At 43.0% G+C, this 22,656-nt stretch overlaps 1 long non-coding RNA gene and 1 pseudogene across 1 annotated transcript; one reads left to right on the top strand and one right to left on the bottom strand.

The window, feature by feature from the left end:
• Positions 1–1,805: 1,805 nt before the first annotated feature.
• On the bottom strand, positions 1,806–22,534 carry LOC123152723 (vacuolar iron transporter 1-like; annotated as a pseudogene).
• LOC123152724 (uncharacterized) lies at positions 21,123–22,255 on the top strand. The gene is made up of 3 exons (XR_006476316.1): positions 21,123–21,813; positions 21,905–21,969; positions 22,156–22,255. It is a non-coding gene; the product is annotated as an uncharacterized lncRNA (long non-coding RNA).
• Positions 22,535–22,656: the final 122 nt, after the last annotated feature.

Genomic DNA, 22,656 nt, shown 5'->3' with positions numbered 1-22,656 from the left:
TGATATTTTGTAACACAAACACGCTACCCTGACAATATTAGTCCATACTTGTGGTCGTTCCTGTAAGTGTAAATAAGACACTATACACCGATACTCGTGTTCCCCCACTCCTAAGAAGAAAGCCCTTTGTTTCATGGTATGCAATGTAAGAAGACAACGAAAAATGTGTCCCTTGACATAGCAGTACAAACTAACCACACTAATCCTACAAAATCATTAAAAACTTGGAATAACATCCTCGGGTGGTTTTGGTATGTCGTATTTGTTGTTTTTCTATCGAGAGAAAGGAGGGGACAAGTACAGGGAGGGCGACTAGACGACTTCTGGCCGCAATGCCTGCATCGGTGCCTTCCTCTGGAAGCGATCGATTTCCTTCATTGATTGCATGAGAGATAGTTCTCTGAGTTTTCTCGTTGACAAGTTACCTTGCGCACGCAATAGGCATCAACAATAAAATGGCTTTGTGGGCGTCACCCTTACTTAGGTCCTGACCGGCTTCTCGGTTCTTCCTTGTTTTTTAACCAAATGAAGAACTTGACAGTGTTGTGATACCATCTTCAAGAAGTCTTCAGTGCAAAGTTCCAAGGAAAGTTAATGCAACATTGGCTGTCAAATGTGTTCTTCACCCACCAATATATTATATATGGAAGTATGAAATTCCATCAATAAATTCTTGAAGATCCAGAACTAAATTTTTGATAACCCAAGCATGATGAAGGTGATTAATGCCTTCATGCAAGCCTTACACCCAAAAGAAGTGAACCAGGCCCTAAAATTGTAATCTTCCAAAGACAACTGAAGAACTATACCCACGTCATGTAAGAGTACGTCTAAGGAGAAGACAACGACACGAGCAAAGGCGACACGTGGACCGCTGAGACACAATGTGCCTCCTCGGCTAAGGATCTATATGAAAACAATTCAAGGTTGATACTAAACATACCCCATGGATCGGAAGGTCGTGGTATCAATAACCTACCCCGCCAAGTCCACGATCCTCTCGATACGAATACAAAACCCCAGAGCCACGCGAGAAGAAGGTGCTCCTTCACAAGTCCACAATCCATTCAACAAATGAATGTCGAGATCAAGCCCAACAAGTCTCCACCGTGCCCCGCTAACAAGATAAAACATTAATATGTACTAGTAAACCTAGCCTCAGAAACACATGGGGACAATCCTGCCAATGGTTTTATTATTTAGCCTCGCACGAAGCACATTAGTAGTTTAAGCCCACTAGCTCAATCGAAGAGAACATACCAACGACGGCCTCATAAATACGTCTTGAAGTACACTGCTACAGAAAATATGTGATTTAAACATTCAATTTATCCAACTCCCACCTCCTAGTGACCAGAAAATATGTGATTTAAACTTGTGATTTAAACATTCAATTTCCTTCATTCACTTTTGTACTCACAAAATCATAAGTATTGTATAAATGTTATACGACAAATGAAGTATATCTCAAATTTAGCTCAGATAAACACACCATAAATCCTTCAGCAGAAGGAACCTATAGTACAAATACTCAAGACGGAGGTGGGCGGTAGATTAATTTACGCAAGCCACCATATAACAGTCTTCTTCTTCTGCCGTCTTTCTTCACCTTAACTTATTCACTGTTGGACGAAAGTGATACACATACCCATGACAGTTCAAAAGCAAACACTAACACATCCACACAAAGAAAAGGAAAAACGATGAATATAATATAAATGAAATACTCCCCATCTCATGCTTCTTTGTGAATTCATTCACTCCATGCTAGTGAAACTTTGGATGAGAGAGAATTCTATACATCGTCAAGCTTGCACAACTTTGGCGATTCCGTATGCTGCGGCAGAAGCAATGGCACCGATAAAAGTAGTCTGGAGAGCACTGAAGAGTGGGCGGCTTCCAGTGAAGCGGCCTTTGACATAGCCAAAAAAGAAGAGCGCAACAAGCGTGACCACAACTGATGTGAGCATTGCATCATGAGCAGTAGGAATGAGCATGTAGGGCATGAGTGGGACCAGCCCGCCAACAACGTAGGAGAGCGCTATCGTCAGAGCACTCTGCAGGGCTCTTCTAGGGTACCGGCTTCTTGAGTCTCAGCTCAAACCTGGATTAAATAATTATGACCAACTTAACACAATTTCTTTAGTGTGAAAGACACATCTCATCACACATGTCACGTCAAAAAAGACGACGTACCTCATCATGAACTCGAGCCAGGCTTGCGGATTCCTACGTAGGCCCATCACCACAGGGCCATACTCTTGGGGTTCGAGTCCATATTGCGACATGATCTCTCCGACCTCAGCAGCCTCTGGACATGGTTCGTAATTGTAAGGAGGAAAATCCGAACCCAACAGTTTAAATTCCGTAATGCACACATAAATATGTACATATGTAGGTGCATGCACTTTTTTGATGAACTAACTAATGTAGAAAAAAATATGTCCAATCTTTTTCGTCACAAATGACATTCTCAAATTACCGATTTCAGGGACCGCAATGATCTCCTCTTGCTCCCTTCTTAACTCCCGCTCATAATGGTCTGCTTCGCTCTTAACCGCCAAGTACCTATACGACAACGTATCCCAGAGATGCAAATAGATGATGAGAGGTTAAGCCAAATCAGTAGTCTTGAATGCACATCTGGTTCAAGATGCTCTCCAACTACCTTCTTGAACGAAAAATATACTGGAGAACCCGACAATATAAATATAAGTACAAATCCAAATTGTGATCATTCAAGACGTCAACCAAACAATGCAATTGTGCATCAACTCTCTCATCCAAGTGAATTAGATTCATTTCCACATGTTCTCCAACTTACCCCTAATAAGGGAAAAATAATATATTTAGTTTTAACCGCTCAATGGTAAAAGACATCCATGTATGTGAGAGGCGAAATGATAGCATCCCCATCCCCCCCCCCCCCCCCCCCCCCAAGGATGAACATTATAATATTCCATGTTTTTCCAAACGATTCAAATATAATTAGACATATAAATGTTCATGTATCATGCATGATTGTATATTACACGTGAAGATGATGGTCCCCCCCCCAAAGAATTTGTTGATGGTATAAAAACATGAAAATATTCTAGCAATAAAGATGTGAAGTTTATAAAGGGTACAAACTGATTATTTCTCAACAAAATTTTCGAAGCACAACTTGGACATTTGCATGTTTTCGTGTTTTACAGAATAATTTGACATTTCATAAAATTACACCCGGTTGAGTAAGCTATCATGTGCGGCTTTTGAATTTCTTCTATTGTATACATCACAATACATACATTTTACATTCTTATCTTAATACCATGTGTATGCAATAAGTATATTTATGTCTCAGAATAGTCATATCCAAACTTAGAACGTACTCCCTCCAAACGCTATTAGTGATCTAAACGCTCTTATATTTCTTTACGGAGGGAGTACCAATTTAAAGTTGTACTTAGTGCTTACAACAAGGATATTTGGTGTAGCACATATATTAGAAATTGGGATAAATTGGCAAGGAAGTAATTGTACTTGCCACCTCTCCTCCCAATTCAATGGATCACAAATGTTTGCAGCATGATAAATGCTTGATCATTCCCTATTATATTCACCCCCACCCCCGTTCCCACAACAAAAGCTTTAAACTGAAACTCTTTCAGAAAATGGAAGCTTAATTTATTAACCCTGGTCTAAGCACCAATAATACACACGGCCAAAATATAACAAAGATAAATGGGATAAGAGAAACATCATGTTACATATAGCATTTTTTTTCATAACCTACAACTACCAATATTCCCGCATCGGAAAAGTGTGCGCCAGAAGTCTATGAGCCAATACACCCCCCCCCCCCCAAACATTCACTATAAGGCTGGTCATAGTGGGAGTAACATAGGTAGTAACATAGATGCCACATAAGCAAAAATGATGATGTGGCAAGTAGTTAATAAGGAGAGAGGCAAATAGAGTAACATAATATGTTACCATCACATAGCGGTTTCCAATGCATAATGAGTCTATAAAGTAATAAATGAAGGCAACTATGTTACCACACCTATGACACTACCCACTATGAAGGTAGTAACATAGACTAGTAACATATGTATGTTACTAGTCTAAGTTACTCCCCACTATGACCAGCCTAAATGGAACAGCAAAGGCCGTAGGCCATTATATATCGATGACTATTAATAACCTCTTGTGTCGTAAGCATTTCTTTCTGTTTTGCATCAGTTCTACTTTATGTTTAAGGAGCTTTTAAGATGCTTCAAATTACCCCCTAGATGGTACGATTAGTATTTAATCCCAGCCATCCATCGAGCAAGGTTGGTTGTACCAATTTTTCACTTATGGCAAGTTATTTTCTGACCCCACAGATTCCCATCTGTACTAATGAAGAAAACCTATATGTTTATTTTCTTCACATCAAATACTAATACCACAGCAACGAATGTGCATCACTTGTATAGTATTGCACATACACCATTTTGTTGACGAAGACATTAATGCATAACATTAAGAGTGAGAGAAAGTGCATGTCTGGCTTTTAAACTGTACATATGATCTGTATTTTATACTGCATAGTGGACATAGCATATCTTCTAAAATATTGACAATGCAAGGATACAACTATGCACTATCTCGCAAAAAAACTTTACACTGGAGTTATTAGCTAGTAAATAGAAAAACATTAGTACTTTCTCCAATGTATTAATCTTTGTCAGTTTTTTCTGATCACATTGCATATTAGAAAACTGAGGCACATGTAGCCAATCTATGCACGAGCATTATTTAGGACCAGCAGCTCCATAAGCCAAAACAACCCCTCTTAACTCTTGTTTGTTATATGTACAACTTTTCTAATATGAAAAGTAAAATATGAGTATACATAATCAATATCTTCAACTAGGCTTGTATTTGTCAATATATATATATATATATATATATATATATATATATATATATATATATATATATATATATATATATATGATTTCAATACCTTACTTTAATAATAACCACATGCGGTTACTGGTAGAATCGTAGATATGTTTGAATCATTAGATCACATGGAATTAGTGGATCATATTAGTGGGTGTGTCTCAAAATTTCTCTTATATGCGCGTTATAGTTAAGAGTTATGATCAAACTAAGCGTTTTCATAATGATGTGTTCTTTATTCAGCTAATGCGTACTGGTGACGATGTGACTGTTTTTTTCTCCTTAAGAATATGATATGAAAATATTGCATCGTCACTCATCAGTTAGAAGTAACTAGCAGGGCGACCCGCGCATTTGCGCGGCTAGACTTTGCATATAATTATCATTATGTAACACTTGATTTTGACATGGTCTTGAGTAAACAATCATGGAGTGTTGCTTTTTATCTTAAAGAATATTACTACTTCGGGAACCAACCTGTGGTTGGATGGTTAGGAGGATAGTGGTATCCCCAGCCCATCAGAGTTCAAGTCCTTCCGGTGAGGTGCATTCAGTGGGAGAAGACATTTCTGTCGACTCAGAAGACGCCTATGGGGACTTCGTCAATCTCAAAATAATGTGTCGACTAAGTCTTTCAAAGGTGCTCATAAGGAAAGGGTGTGCGTCTGTACTGTGTTAAAAAAAGAATATTGCTACATCAACTTATGGTGTGACATATTGTTCATATATTAATGGCCAATGTTAGGAATGCTTGACTACCTCCTCCAAAACAATGGAACACTTGATTACTAGTACTTTTCAAAATCTATAGTTTCATTATTTTCTATTGGTGTGTAATTAGCACCAAATTAGGTGGAAACACCTAGTTCTAATGCATTTTTCTCAAATAGAAAAATTGGATAAATAAAATGTCGATGGTTCACACATAAACTGCTTCTTTTCCCTCCATTCATCTCATCAACACGTGGTGTTTTTTCTATTCGATTAATGAAGTGTGATGCATTCAAATTATTCCTCAACACTCATTCTACTATATAATATGCTCTTTGGTTTCACACAAAAAATGCTCTATGGTCTACTCAACTAATTAATGTAATGTGTTGATTGCCGCATATACTCATTGAATGCAAACGATTCTCCATACCTCGGTCCAGTCATATATTGTCTTTTTACGGTCTTGCACATGTTATTCATACTTATTTCTATTGTTCAATTTAGAAATAAAAAACTCATATTGCATATAAATATTTTTGTTTTGCCTTCACTATTCTCGCTACCATCTATGTTGCTTTCTTCATCAGGAGCGCTCTCTTGGACACAAACACATTTTCATTTCTTTTGAATTTTTTGCCCATTACACATGAGGTTTTAGGTCGAATCATGAAAATGACTAATTTCTTAGGAAAAACTAAAGAAACTTTAGTTATTTATATGGACTCTATGCAGTGACCATCTATCCCTTATTACGGATTTCTTACATAAAAATGGTTGTACCTAATATGAGCTGTCTGAATTTAACTTCTAAAAAATATACTTCCTATTGCTAAATTCTTATATCAAATAGAGTTCCATTTTATTAGCAATGCTTCTAAATTTATTTTTATGGACTTTTTTATGAGCACCAACTTTGTTATTTTCCTTGATTATAACACTTCGAAGATTGGCAGCGCTATTGTCGTACCTTTAGTCTGTAGTAGGTCCTCGTCTTGTAGTGCCTTCTCTCATTTGAGCACCACAGGGCATGTACTACATGTAAGTTTTCGACGTTGCTATGAGTGTGCCTTCGATATGAGATATGTACTTGATATGCCTCTGATCGTCCAATCGATAAGTTCAAGTTGCTGTTGTCGTCGTTGCGAAGAATGAACGGGTATATTACTGAGGGTTACTGGCATTATTTTTTATATGGATTTTCGGATATCTCAGTGTACTTTTGATAACTGAACAACACGGTGCGCATAGCATATATAATTTGATGGGGTCGTACCTTTTTCCGTATAGGAGCATTGATTTACCAGGCGCCTTGCCGGGCCATTGACCATCATGGCGTCACCGGCCCTTGTGCTTCATTGCATTGTCTATTTTTGCATGGTTGGCAGGTGCTTGGGCGACTTCTTGTGTCGTCTAAACTTAAATTGACAAATCTCTACGTCAATTTCGTGAATATTATGATGTAATGTCTGCATGTACAAATATATTTGCTGAATAATTTTTTTTGCATGTCCTTATACATGGAGACTCCTACGCCGATGGATATGAGCTAATGATTCTCAACCATCCAATTTATATTGCTTTAGGATAGATATAGAATATATAGATGGCACCGTATATAGCAATTAGCAAAGGTACCGCAAAAAAAGAATTAGCAAAGATGCAAAACACTCATGATTCGCAAATGCAAAAGCAGCAGTTATTTTGACACCGATGTTATTAATTAATTTAAGCAGCACCATCAAGACGATCATATATAAGCAGCACCATCAAGACGATCAAATGTAAAAGGACCGGAGACTAATATTTTTTATTAATCCGTGATCGAACATGCAGATTGTAGAATTTAGCTTAAATCAACCGTACATGTAGCTTGTGCATTGACGTGTCTGAAATGTTTTAATCAGCTGAGGCTGCCGCCTTTTTTGAGCTGCTTGCGTTTGGGTTTGGGTTTGATGTGCCAGTGGTACTGATGTGTTTTATTTGATGGCCAGTCCTGCCTGTATGTGCTCGTTTGTCAGATGCATGCCACTATATATACCAGATTGATTGATGCATACGTGTTTGCTTGTGTGTACCTGATATGTAGTTTTTTCTCGAGGGGACACGTACCTGATCTGGTTTCAGCCGATGATGGATGATGGACTTTGTTTTTTAAGAGAACATCCAATGATGGACTTGTGCTGCTAAATGCCGGGGCAATCCATGCCCCGTCCGAAGAGGGGCACTGTTTGCCTTTTTTCCTTTTATAATCATCTTGGTTCTCCTGTCCAGACACGGTTTGTGGTAATTAAATAACACGGATGGCCGCTAGCCTGCCGCAGGCACTGTTTGCCTTTTTTTCCTTTTATAATCATCTTGGTCCTCCTGTCCAGACACGGTTTGTGGTAATCTAAAAAAACACGGATTGCCGCTAGCCTGCCGCAAATAGCTTACAATTTTCTGTTGATGAATCTCAACCGTTTATTTCTCATAACTTGATAAAGTTAAATAGATTAACTAGGCTAGGCTGCAAACTAGCGGTGTAGTGGATGATATGTTATGGTGTAAGAGAACCAGTGACACTAGTAGAAAAAGGGCCTATAGTCCCGGTTTGTAAGGGCCTTTAGTCCCGGTTCCTAAACCGGGACTAAAGTGTCGGTACTAATGCCCCGACCTTTTAGTCCCGGTTCAATCCAGAACCGGGACTGATGGGCCTCCACGTGGGCAGTGCGCAGAGTCCAGGCAGGAGACCCTTTGGTCCCGGTTGGTGGCATCAATCGGGACCAATAGGCATCCACGCATCAGCATTTCTGTGGCTGGGGTTTTTGTTTTTTTTGAAGGGGGGGGGGGGGTTGGGGGTTTTGGGGGGTTAATTTAGGTGTTTCATATATTGTGTTAGCTAGCTATAATTAATAGAGAGAAGTGTCCTCTCTTATGTCCGTGCTTGGTCGACGCTACGTACTATACATACGTATAGAGAGGACTAGACACGCTAGCTAGCTAGTAAGCAAACGAAGGAAACAGAAGATCGTCATGAACATATATGCATACCGAGAGAAGTGATATCGACCACCTCTCCTTCTCCGAGAGATTGGTCGAACAACAAGTTCTCGTATATCTATCTGACACTACCGGCTACATATATACAATAATTATCTCTTACAAATATAATCATACGGACTCAGGGTCCACATAGAATTCTCCGTCTTCAGGGATCACGTGGTCAAGAAAGAATGCCGCCAATTCCTCTTGAATTGCTCGCATGCGAGCTGGTGCTAGGAGTTCATCCCGCTTCCGAAACATCTAATTTAAAGAAGGGGGTCAATACATATATATATGAATGAATGAAACTCAACACAAATGATGGTAATAAAATAAAATTGTGAATGTTGTTATTTACGTACTTCATATTGTTCGTCAGTGTAGCCCCGCTCACAGGTCGTGTGGCGGATGGACTCGCAAACGTAGTATCCACAGAAATCATTCCCTTGTTCCTGCCACAACCACTTTACAAGAAATAGAGGTTAATCAAACTGATAAGCAAGAATGCCAAATGGTATTGATGAAACTAGCGCTTGAATGACTAGTAGATGCGCTTAAAATGCTACTATAGTACTTACTTTCGGGTGTCTAAATTGCAGCTCCTTCGGCAGTCCCGGAGCTTTTCTGGTGAATTTTCTCCAAACCCTGCCGGACAAAGAAAACAATTACTTGATATATCAGGAAATGAACAAAGTTGCTGATATGGTGGATAATGATCGATTTAACTTACTTCTCGAGTATTTGAGTCATGTCTGCATAGTCCTGGGGATCTTTTCGTCTTGAGTCTAAGACGGTTACTAGTCCCTGCTCAAGCTTAATCTCTAGGAGAATATAGTGGAAACTGCACACGCATGCATAACTCATCAATTACATTACTATAACCTTGACTAATATATAAGGGAAACCGAATACGCACAAGACAGTAACACTCACTTGAAGTTGTAAGGAAAGAGTATTATATCTTTGTTTTCATTTATTACGAACGATCGTAGCAAGTTGGCCTTGGTAGCTGCGGCATGAAATTTAACCTGAGTTGCATCTATGAGATATGTGTTAATGAACCCAATATCACCGACTTGTCTTTTCTTCAATTCGACGATCTTAAATCTGCATAATATAGTGAGGATGATTATAAATACATGCAATGAAAGAGCTAAGCTATATAGAGAAACTTAATGACAGAAGTAGTACCACTTACAGACAGTAGCAGGCGACCGTTGTTTTATCAAGGGCCAATTGATTGAAAAACTGATAGAACTCCTCAAATGGAATAGGCAACAGTTCAATTCCACATCCAATCATGCAATCTTCGCATCATCGTTGATAGAGATCTTTCATCTTTGACGAGAGGCTTCCCGTACTCGTATCTTTGTATCTGCACGTCCATGGGTTCATAATGTACATCGTCGGGCAGGTAATCTACAAGATTGCTATAACCGGGCACCATCCTCGGATCATTAGCGACGTTGTGGCTAGGCACCTTGAGCGGGGGGCACGATTGCTTCGCTTGTTCGCCAAGCTGGGCAATTTGTTTCCCAGCTCGTCGTTCTTTCAGCCTTTGATCACTGACAGTACTTCCCGACCGCTCCGCTTCGGCAAATTCCTTTCCAATAATGCGCTCATAGTTTCCTTTCGGCGGAAACTTCGGTGGTTTTGTCAAGGCAGCCAGAGTGCGCTTCACTTTCACCGGATCTACCTTCTCCTCCGGAGGTGGATGTCTCTTTGCTCTCAACCCTTGAAACCAGTCATCCACTTCGGTTCGCGTGATCTCGGCGTTCTCCTCCGGGGTCCTCTCATATGGTAACTTCTCTGGAGTCTTCAGAGAAGGACCGAATCTGTATGTCCTCCCGCCTCTGGTTGTACTGCTAGACGCCGACCGAGCAGACGGAGCGGTTGTCTTCTTTACTTGCTTACGAGGCGGAGGAGAAGGACTACGACGCGCCGGAGCAGCTGGAGCGGCGGCAGGTCTCTTCCGCCCTTGCTGACGAGGCGGAGAAGGAGGAGGCTGGCTGCTCGGGCGCGTCGGCGCAGGCGGAGAAGGAGGCGGAGTGCCGCCACGCGCCGGAGAAGGAGCCGGCCGAGGGCCCTGATCGTCACTCGCCGGAGGAGGAGGCGGTGGAGGAGGCGGAGTGCCCTGACTTGCCGGAGGAGGAGGAGGAGGCGGAGGCGTCCAGTTCGGAAGGTTGATGAGCTCCTTCCGCCATAGGCATGGAGTCTTCAGAGCAGACCCCAGCCGAGTCTCCCCTTCACCGGTAGGGTGGTCAAGCTGGAGGTCCTCAAATCCCTCCGTTATTTCATCCACCATCACCCTAGCATATCCTTCTGGAATCGGCCGGCAGTGAAAAGTTGCGCCGGGTTCAGTAGGATAAACAGAGCCAACAGCCGCCTTGACCTTCAAATTCATCCATTGCGTCATAAGGTGGCAATTTTGAGACTCCGTTATAGCATCCACGGGATAGCTGGCAGGAGCCATCAAGGCATGCTCCGGCTGAAGCAGCTCGGTGGAAGCCACGCTGCTTCTGCGCTGAGATGGCGGGGTAGCTTCGGGGGAGGCTTCGGCAGTACGTTTGCTGCGATTTGCTTCTCGTTCCTCTATCGCGTCTACCCTTGCTTGCAGCGCCTGCATTTGGGTCTGCTGCACTTTTTTCCTCCTCTCATGGGATTTGTAACCGCCTGCGTCCGGAAACCCAACCTTCCACGGAATGGAGCCTGGCGTGCCTCGTGTCCGTCCAGGGTGCTCAGGATTCCCGAGGGCCATTGTGAGCTCGTCGTTCTCTCTGTCTGGAAAGAACTTCCCTTGCTGCGCTGCTTCGATATACTGCTTAAGCTTCCTGACTGGTATGTCCATTTGATCGTTCGTCCAAATGCACTTCCCTGTTACAGGGTCCAAGGTTCCGCCAGCCCCGAAGAACCAAGTCCGGCAACGGTCTGGCCAGCTAATTGTCTCTGGTTCGATCCCTTTATGAACCAGATCATTCTCAGTCTTGGCCCACTTAGGCCGGGCTACGAGGTAGCCACCTGACCCCGTGCGATGGTGAAGCATCTTCTTCGCAGCATTTTGCTTGTTTGTCGCCGACATCTTCTTACTCTTTTCCGATGTCTTGTGGGCCACAAATGCGGGCCAGTGATCTCTGATCTTCTCATATCTGCCCTTGAATTCTGGTGTCTCATTATTTTCGACAAACTTATTCAGCTCTTTCTTCCACCTCCTGAATAGTTCTGCCATCCTCTTAAGAGCAAAAGACTTGATTAATTTCTCTTTAATTGGGTTCTCTGGATTATCCTCTGGCGGTAGGGTGAAATTTGACTTCAGCTCAGTCCAAAGATCATTTTTCTGCATATCATTGACATAAGACACCTCAGGGTCTTCTGTAGCCGGCTTAAACCATTGCTGGATGCTTATCGGGATCTTGTCCCTAACCAGAACCCCGCACTGAGCAACAAATGCGCTCTTTGTCCGGAGGGGTTCAATCGGTTGGCCGTCGGGCGCGATTGCTATGATCTCAAACTTTTCATCCGAGCTCAACTTTTTCTTCGGGCCTCGTCTCTTTACCGAAGTTGTGCTCGATCCGGAGGGCTAGAAAAAAGAACAAAGACTTAATTAATATGTGTACATACCAAAACAATGAATGCATCAATCAGCTAGTCAGCACAGGCTTAACTAATATATATACCTGGCCGGACTCGGTTCGGTCACCGGAGCCGTCATCACGGTCTCCTTCTTGCACCGGCATTGGGTCACCGGAGCCGTCCTCATGTTCTTCTTCTTGCACCGGCATTAGGTCACCGTAGCCATCTTGTTCACCCTCTCCTTCCAGACCATCGGTGTCGTTGAGAAACAACGAGACGGCATCACTTCCTTCTGCGATTATGTCCCTCAACAACGCTTCTTTTGCTTCGTCTAGGGCGGTGTCCATAGTTTCTACAAATATTTACAACATGGCAATTATTATTCAAACATGACAGATGGATATATTAGTGCCAAACGTAGAACTAGCTACCTAATCATAGTAAGCTATCGGGAGGGGGTATATATCGACAACGACGACACTACATCTATGTCCCTCGACGACCCTCGTTCCCGATAAAAAAAGAGGAAGAAGAAGAAAAAAAGAGAAGAAGAAAGAATAGAGGAGATTCTTCTCCTCTATTCTTTCTTCTCCTCTTTTTTTCTTCTTCCTCTTCTTTTTTTATCCTCTTCTTCCTCTCATGTTCGAGAGCATCGCCGAGGGGTCGGGAGGTTGCGTAGTGTCAAAGGATTCAACAAAACCATGTCTTCATCATTAGGCGAAAGTAACATGTGCATGATGGTACGAAGCTCTTCAAAGTTGTTCTGGAACGGAGTCCCAGATAGGATAATTCGCTTTTTGGTACAAAGTTCAGCAAGAGCCTTCCGAATATCGCTATTTGGAAGGCCTTTGCTGAATTCGTACCAAAAGGCGGATTATCCTATCCGGGACTCCATTCCAGAACAACTTTGCAGAACTTCGTACCAACATGCCCTGGTTACTTCCGGCTAATGATGAAGGCATGGATTTCTTCAATACTTTGACACTAGAAAACCTCTCTCGACCCCTCGGCGATCCTCGACCCCTCGAACCCTCGACGACCCTGGAACCCTCGACCCCTAGACGACCCTGGAACCCTCGACCCTCGACCCTATAGAACCCTCGAACCCTCGACCCTGAAACCCTCGACCCTTGACCCCTCGAACCCTCGACCCTAAAATCCTAGAGGAGAAGATCAAAGAAAAAAAAGAAGAAAAAAAAGAGGAGAAGAAGAAAGGAATAGTGGAGAAGAAGAGAAAATAGAATATGTTCTATTTTCTCTTCTTCTCCACTATTCCTTTCTTCTTCTCCTCTTCTTTTTCTTCTTTTTTCTTCTTCTTATTTATTTCTCCTCTTCTTCCTCTCCTCTTCTTCTTCTTATTTAGTTCTCTCGACCCCCCTCGACCCCGACCCTCGTCCCTGATAACATTTTTTTCTCCCCTCGACACCTCTCGACCTCTCGTCCCACTCTCGACCCCTCATCATCATCTATCACCCCCTCGTTTTCTTTAGCATATATCCATGAAGAAAAAAGAAGTCTTCCTCTTCTTATTTTCCTTTTTCCACTCCTTCCTTTTCTTCTTCTTCTTCTTCCTTCTTCCTTCTTCCTCTTTTCTTCCTTTTCCTTATTTTACTTTTTCCTCTACACTAACCTAAAATCGATATCTACTAATTAACAACCTAAATAAAAAAATGAATACATATATGAAAAAAAAATCATATGAAAAAAACATCTAGCATTTCATCAAACACCTTCTATATGACAAAAAAAATCAGAAGCTCCTCTATTCCTTCTTCTTCTCCTCTTTTTTTCTTCTTCTTCCTCTTCTTCCTCTCCTCGTCTTCTCCTTCTTCTTCTCCTTCTTTCTCTACTTATTTTCCTTTTCCTTATTTTACTTTTTCCTCTCCACTAACATAAAATGCACTAACCTAAAATGCAACAAACATAAAATGCACTAAATCGATCAACTAACCTAAAATCAGTGATAAAATGCACTAACCTAAAATCGATATCTACTAACAACTTAAAAAAATTAATACATATATGAAAAATGCATATATGAAAAAAAACATCATCATATCATCAACAGAAAAAATAGTATTTTTTCTAAAAATCTATCTTTTGCATATATACATCAACATATATATACACTAACCTAAATTGCACAAAAATGCTATCGGAGAGGGGGTATATCGACCCCCCTCATGTATCCACATACATACATCTATACATGCATACATTTCTCATATATACATACATACATTTCTCATATATAAGTTTTTCTTCTTCTTCCTTTCTTCCTTCTTCCTAGCTAGATATATAAATTTTTGCATATATAAAATACATATATACTTGCATATATGTATAAATTTTTGCATATATAAAGTTTTTCTAAAATCTAACTTTTGCATATATGAACATATATACACAGAGAACATATACATATATGCACATTTTTATAATAATGAAAAAAATAATAGGAAAAGGCGCCGGCGGCCGGACCGAAGGTGGCGGCGTGTGGTCGAGGTGACGGCGACGGGGTTGGGGAAGGGGCGGCGTGCGCGGCAACGGCGACGGGGTCGGGGAAGGGGCGGCGCGCGCGGCGACGACGACGGGGTCGGGGAACGGGTGGCGCGCGCGGCGACGGCGACGGGGTCGGGGCAGGGGCGGCGCGCGCGGCCACAGCGATGGTGTCGGGGCCGGCAGGGGCGGCGGGCGCCGCGACAGTGTCGGGGTAGTGGCTCGGCGGCGGCGACGGCGAGGTGGACCAGCCTGACGGCGTCGGGGCAGGGCTCGGCGGCGACGGCGACGAGGAGCAGAAGGCGTCGGGGTGAGAAGAAACAGATGGATTTTGGCGAAAACTGCAAAGTGATGTATATATAGCAAGAGCATTGGTCCCGGTTCGTGGCACAAACCGGGACTAATGCCCCCCTTTAGTCCCGGTTGGTGCCACCAACCGGGACCAAAGGCCTCTTTTCAGCAGCCCAAAGGGCGGGAAGCGGTGGCCTTTGGTCCCGGTTGGTGGCACCAACCGGGACTAAAGGGGGGCATTAGTCCCGGGTCGTAGCACCAACCGGGACTAATGCCCCCCTTTAGTCCCGGTTGGTGCCACCAACCGGGACCAAAGGCCTGTGCTGCCCGAACCCAAATATTTAGTCTCACCTCGCTAGTTGAGAGGGAGGCGCACATGTTTATAAGGTGCGGTGCGCCTTCCCTCTCGAGCTCCTCTCTAAAGCAGGCTTTCGGGCCTAACACTGCAATCTGTGCCTGTGGGCCTACTGGGCCTCCCGCGGGCCTGAATCCTGGCCCACGGTAGGGTTTCTAGTCGTATTCAGGCCGTGGGGCCCAGTAGGTGGCACTTTTTTTGTTTTTTTTGTTTTTTTGTTTCTACTTAGAACTAAATACTTATAGTTTTGGAGTGATTTCTTTTTTATTTTAGGTCACAAAAATTATAAACTTTCTGTTAGTGCCATTAGTTTTAAAATTTGAATAGTTTAAATTTGATTTTTTTAAAATTTGTGTGAATCACTAGTTTATGAATAACTTTACTACAAAAATTGATTTTTGAGTCAATCTTTTTCCTGCTATTTAATATTACTGTGTTTTATCATTATACTCAATTTGGTAATTTTAGTTAGTCATAACAAATATTATAGGGGTGAGCCCTATTTTTTTCCAGTTTTTTTGTTTTGTTTTCTGCATTATTTATTTCCTTTTGATTTTTGCTTTATTTTTTAATTCTTTTTTCTTTTAGTTTTAGAAAAATTATAAACTTTCTGTTAGTACCATTAGTTTTCAAATTTGAAAACACTTTTTTAGTTTTTTTGTTTTCTTTGTTGCTTTATTTATTTTATTTTGTTTCTACTTACAACAAAATACTTATTGTTGCTATTTTTATTTTTTATTTCCAGTTTTTTTGTTTTGTTTTCTGTATTATTTATTTTCTTTTGTTTTTTGCTTTATTTTTTAATTCTTTTTGCTTTTAGGTCAGCAAAATTATAAACTTTCTGTTAGTGCCATTAGTTTTAGAAAAAATATAAATTTTATGTTAGTGCCATTAGTTTTCAAATTTGAATACTTAAAATTTGAACATAGATGCACCTATAGAGAAAATTCGACCTAAATTCATAGTTTTCAAATGAACTCTGAAAAAGTTGGCATAGCATACTCGTGTGTTACAAATTTGGCATGGTATCATCATAATAGGTCCGGGAGAAAGTCTTCACTTTTTCTTCGCTTGTGTCATTTGCTAATTGCGCCGTAACCATGGATAATCTTCATTGTTTATCAGGATGCTTGGGTCAGCCTTGACATTGAAGGGAGGAATTTCATGAAACTTTTCATAATCTTCAGACATGTCTGTCTTGCCGTCCACTCCCAGGATGTCCCTTTTTCCTGAAAGAACTATGTGGTGCTTTGGCTCATCGTATGATGTATTCGCTTCCTTATCTTTTCTTTTTCTCGGTTTTGGTAGACATGTCCTTCACATAGATAACCTGTGCCACATCATTGGCTAGGACGAACGGTTCGTCAGTGTACCCAAGATTTTTTAGATCCACTGTTGTCATTCCGTACTGTGGGTCTACCTGTACCCCGCCGCCTAACAGATTGACCCATTTGCACTTAAACAAAGGGACCTTAAAATTAGGTCCGTAGTCAAGTTCCCATATGTCCACTATGTAACCACAATATGTATCATTTCCTCTCTCGATTGCTGCATCAAAGCGGACATCACTGTTTTGGTTGGTGCTCTTTTGATCTTGGGCGATCGTGTAAAATATATTCCCATTTATCTCGTATCCTTTGTAAGTCAATACAGTCAAAGATGGTCCCCTGGATAACAAGTACAACTCATCACAAACAGTGTTGTCATCTCTGAGACGTGTTTCCAACCAACTGCTGAAAGTCCTGATGTGTTCACATGTAATCCAGTCGTCACACTGCTCCGGGTGTTTGGAGCACAGACTATTCTTGTATTCATCGACATACGGGGTCACCAAGGTAGAGTTCTGTAGAACTGTGTAGTGTGCTTGAGACCAAGAATATCCGTCCCTGCATATTATTGAGTCTCTTCCAAGAGTGCCTTTTCCAGTCAGTCTCCCCTCATACCGCGATTTAGGGAGACCTATCTTGTTAAGGCCAGGAATGAAGTCAACACAAAACCCGATAACATCCTCTGTTTGATGGCCCATGGAGATGCTTCCTTCTGGCCTAGCGCGATTACGGACATATTTCTTTAGGACTCCCATGAACCTCTCAAAGGGGAACATATTGTGTAGAAATACGGGCCCCAGGATGACAATCTCGTCGACTAGATGAACTAGGACGTGCGTCATGATATTGAAGAAGGATGGTGGGAACACCAGCTCGAAACTGACAAGACATTGCGCCACATCACTCCTTAGCCTTGGTACGATTTTTGGATCGATCACCTTCTGCGAGATTGCATTGAGGAATGCACATAGCTTCACAATGGCTAATCAGACGTTTTCCGGTAGAAGCCCCCTCAATGCAACCGAAAGCAATTGCGTAATAATCACGTGGCAGTCATGAGACTTTAGGTTCTGAAACTTTTTCTCTGGCATATTTATTATTCCCTTTATATTCGACGAGAAGCCAGTCGTGACCTTCATACTGAGCAGGCATTCAAAGAAGATTTCTTTCTCTTCTTTCGTAAGAGCGTAGCTGGCAGGACCTTTATACTGCTTCGGAGGCATGCCGTCTTTTTCGTGCAAATGTTGCAGGTCCTCCCGTGCCTCAGGTGTATCTTTTGTCTTCCCATACACGCCCAAGAAGCCTAGCAGATTCACGCAAAGGTTCTTCGTCACGTGCATCACGTCGATTGAGGAGCGGACCTCTAGGTCTTTCCAGTAGGGTAGGTCCCAAAATATAGATTTCTTCTTCCACATGGGTGCGTGTCCCTCAGCGTCATTCGGAATAGCTAGTCCACCGGGACCCTTTCCAAAGATTACGTAGTGTAAATCATTGACCATAGCAAGCACGTGATCACCGGTGCGCATGGCGGGCTTCTTCCGGTGATCTGCCTCGCCTTTGAAATGCTTGCCTTTCTTTCGACATTGATGGTTGGTCGGAAGAAATCGACGATGGCCCAGGTACACATTCTTCCTGTATTTGTCCAGGTATATACTTTCAGTGTCATCTAAACAGTGCGTGCATGCGTGGTATCCTTTGTTTGTCTGTCCTGAAAGGTTACTGAGAGCGGGCCAATCGTTGATGGTCACGAACAGCAACGCCTTAAGGTTAAATTCCTCCTGTCTGTGCTCATCCCATGTACATACACCGTTTTCATTTCACAGCTGTAAAAGTTCTTCAACTAATGGCCTTAGGTACACATCAATTTCGTTGCCGGGTTGCTTAGGGCCTTGGATGAGAACTGGCATCATAATGAACTTCCGCTTCATGCACATCCAAGGAGGAAGGTTATACATACATAGAGTCACGGGCCAGGTGATGTGATTGCTGCTCTGCTCCCCGAAAGGATTAATGCCATCCGCGCTTAAAGCAAACCATACATTCCTTGGGTCCTTTGCAAACTCATCCCAGTACTTTCTCTCGATTTTTCTCCACTGCGACCCGTCAACGGGTGCTCTCAACTTCCCATCTTTCTTTCGGTTCTCACTGTGCCATCGCATCAATTTGGCATGCTCTTCGTTTTTGAACAGACGTTTCAACCGTGGTATTATAGGAGCATACCACATCACCTTCGCAGGAACCCTCTTCCTGGGGGGCTCGCCGTCAACATCACCAGGGTCATCTCGTCTGATCTTATACCGCAATGCACCACATACCGGGCATGCGTTCAGATCCTTGTATGCACCACGGTAGAGGATGCAGTCATTAGGACATGCATGTATCTTCTCCACCTCCAATCCTAGAGGGCATACGACCTTCTTTGCTGCGTATGTACTGTCGGGCAATTCGTTATCCTTTGGAAGCTTCTTCTTCAATATTTTCAGTAACTTCTCAAATCCTTTGTCAGCCACAGCATTCTCTGCCTTCCACTGCAGCAATTCCAGTACGGTACCGAGCTTTGTGTTGCCATCTTCGCAATTGGGGTATAACCCTTTTTTGTGATCCTCTAACATGCGATCGAACTTCAGCTTCTCCTTTTGACTAATGCATTGCGTCCTTGCATCGACAATGACCCGGCGGAGATCATCATCATCGGGCAAATCGTCTGGTTCCTCTTGATCTTCAGCAGCTTCACCCGTTGCAGCATCGTTGGGCACATCGTCTGGTTCCTCTTGATCTTCACCAGCTCCCCCCGTTGCAGCATCACCGTATTCAGGGGGCACATAGTTGTCATCGTAGTCTTCTTCTTCGCCGTCTTCCATCATAACCCCTATTTCTCCGTGCCTCGTCCAAACATTATAGTGTGGCATGAAACCCTTGTAAAGCAGGTGGGAGTGAAGGATTTTCCGGTTAGAGTAAGACCTTTTATTCCCACATTCAGTGCATGGACAACACATTAAACCATTCTGCTTGTTTGCCTCAGCCGCATCAAGAAACTCATGCACGCCCTTAATGTACTCGCGGGTGTGTCTGTCACCGTACATCCATTGCCGGTTCATCTGCGTGCATTATATAATTAAGTGTCCAAATTAATAGAAGTTCATCATCACATTAAAACCAAAGTGCATACATAGTTCTCATCTAACAACATATAGCTCTCCAGAGCATCTAATTAATTAAACCATACATTGAAACTATGTAAAACATTTTAATGCGGAAACAAATGCGATCATAATCGCAACCAAGGTAACAATTGATCCAACGGCATAATGATACCAAGCCTCGGTATGAATGACATATTTTCTAATCTTTCTAATCTTCAAGCGCATTGCATCCATCTTGATCTTGTGATCATCGACGACATCCGCAACATGCAACTCCAATATCATCTTCTCCTCCTCAATTTTTTTTTATTTTTCCCTTCAACAAATTGTTTTCTTCTTCAACTAAATTTAACCTCTCGACAATAGGGTCGGTTGGCATTTCCGATTCACATACATCCTAGATAAATAAAATCTATGTCACGTTGGTCGGCATAATTTTCATAAACAATAAATGAACCAATAGTTATAAAGATAATATACATACCACATCCGAATCATAGACAGGACGAGGGCCGACGGGGGCGGATACCAAAACCATCGCACTATATAAGATGCAATAATAAATGTAAGAAAATGATACAAGTATCTATCTAAACATACAAGTAAGAATATTTTTTCTTTCAGAAAGAAGATAAGAACAAGAGGCTCACCACGGTGGTGTCGGTGATGAGATCGGCGCGGGTGATCGAAGGCGGTGAAGAGGGGGACGGGGCGTGACGGACCGCTAAATCTAGACAAATCTCGAGGAAAATGGAGTTTGGAGGTCGAGCTTCAAGAGGAGAAAGCTTAAGTAGTGTGGCTCGGGCATTCCATCGAACACCTCATGTGCATAGGAGGTGAGCTAGAGCACCACAAAGCCCTCTCCCCCTCGGCCAGAAAAAACAGAGCACTGTGCTCTGCTCTTGCGCGAGGGGGTATATATAGGCACCTCATTGGTCCCGGTTGGTGACATGAGCCAGGACTAAAGGGGAGCCTTTGGTCCCGGTTCAAACCACCAACCGGGACCAATGGTGGTGGGCTAAGAGCGAGGCCCATTGGTCCCGGTTCATCCCATCAACCGGGACCAAAAGGTCTAGATGAACCGGGACCAATGGCCCATGTGACCTGGCCGGCCCCCTAGGCTCACGAACCGGGACCAATGCCCACATTGGTTCCGGTTCTAGACTGAACCAGGACTAATGGGCTGACCCGGCCTGGACCAAAGCCCTGTTTTCTACTAGTGTGATTACCCCCGAGTCCCATGCAGGGGCGGAGCCCATTGGGCTGACCCTGATGCACAGGAATACGGGCCCATCTAATTTTTTAGTGCTACCTACCACCTAAAAAGGCCCTGTGCATCAGGTTGGCCCAACATCAGTGCATCAGGGTGTCCAGACTTCACGCACGCACGCCTCCGCAATGGGCCAATACAGGCCACGCACACACGCACCTGCTGTTTGTTCCCCAGCCCAAGTCACGTACGCACGCTGTAATCAATCGATCGATCAGTTTCCCGTGTAGACGTACGTGCGCGTACCAAGCGGCCGTGAAATCAATCGATCCATACGACCTATATACGCCTCGCGTACACAGGCGGCAGCGAACCGGCGACGTCGGACGCCGCAGGCCGCAGCACCACAGCCACACTTGAGTTCCGCGCGACACCTACCGCACTCGCAATTTCGTCTTCGGCTGGCCCTCCTGCTCTCTGCAATTCGGCGACCTGTCCGAGAGATCTTCCGTTCTGTCTATAGATTGGATAGGAAGGAACCCCAATTCTGGTAGTGTCCTTGCCCTACCTTTTCTAAATCTTTCTACGAATTGCAAGTTGCAAAAGTTACGTTTTGGAAAACATAATTTGGGGAGAGAGGATTCAATATGATCCGGGCAAGAGAAAATTGAAAGAATGAATGAAAAAGGCCAGCAATGCTCAAGTTGTTGAATATTTCGTCGCTCGGAGGTGTAGGATGTACTAAAGGTAATTTACAGGTTTTTAGTCATTTAAGTACTTTCATCCTAGCATTTTATTATGTTCGACTAGAAAGTTCAATTCTATTTTTATCTTGTAGGTTACTGAACCTTGTTGTCCAATGATGTATTCTGGAATTTGGAAATGCAAGACATCCATTTTCAGGTAATTTTGTCTCTCATTTTATCATTATAGTGAGCATTTTGATTGCTACATATTTTTTTACACATCGCCTTCTATTATGTCCTATAATATGTGCTAGAAGTTGTTAAACAAACCTTTATTCAATAGAAAGTTGTTTGAAAATTTTACGCCTTATTAAAGCGGTGCATCGGGTAACATTTGCTCCAGCTCCGCCCCTGGTCCCATGGAGATGGCCCCTGCTGCGACCTCCGCAAGGCCGGCGGTGAGGACGAGCGAGGATGGAGCGCTTGCACCTGAGAGCCCCGCGGCAAGGGCGAAGGGCACGGTAAGGCCGTCGGACACGCCCATGATGACGTCCCGCACCACCTCCTCGGCTGTGAAGTGATGCTCCTTGTGGCTGCTGATCAGCTCCTTCTCCAACATCGGCTGCTCCCGTCCCTCGCTGGCGCCGTCCATTGCCTTGATTGCTGGAGCTAGTGAAAGGGCTGGCTAGCTCTACGCGGTTTCAGGGCTTCTGGTTTGTTGGACTGTCGTGACGGGCGTGTGCTTTACACGGCCCACCTGGACCATTCTTATATAGAAGAGCCCCTAGGGAGGGGAACGAGTGGAACCTGGGGTAGGTGCACCCATTTTTTTCAAAAAAGTTAGTAATTAAGAAAATGGTCGAAAATCACGATGTAAATTGTTTTGTGTTACGCTCGAGTAAAT

The sequence above is a fragment of the Triticum aestivum genome, chromosome 7A (genome assembly GCF_018294505.1).
Source record: "Triticum aestivum cultivar Chinese Spring chromosome 7A, IWGSC CS RefSeq v2.1, whole genome shotgun sequence".
NCBI classification, from domain to species: domain Eukaryota; kingdom Viridiplantae; phylum Streptophyta; class Magnoliopsida; order Poales; family Poaceae; genus Triticum; species Triticum aestivum.
Note: the sequence above shows the minus strand (reverse complement) of the source record. Positions and strands in the feature narration are given on the sequence as shown.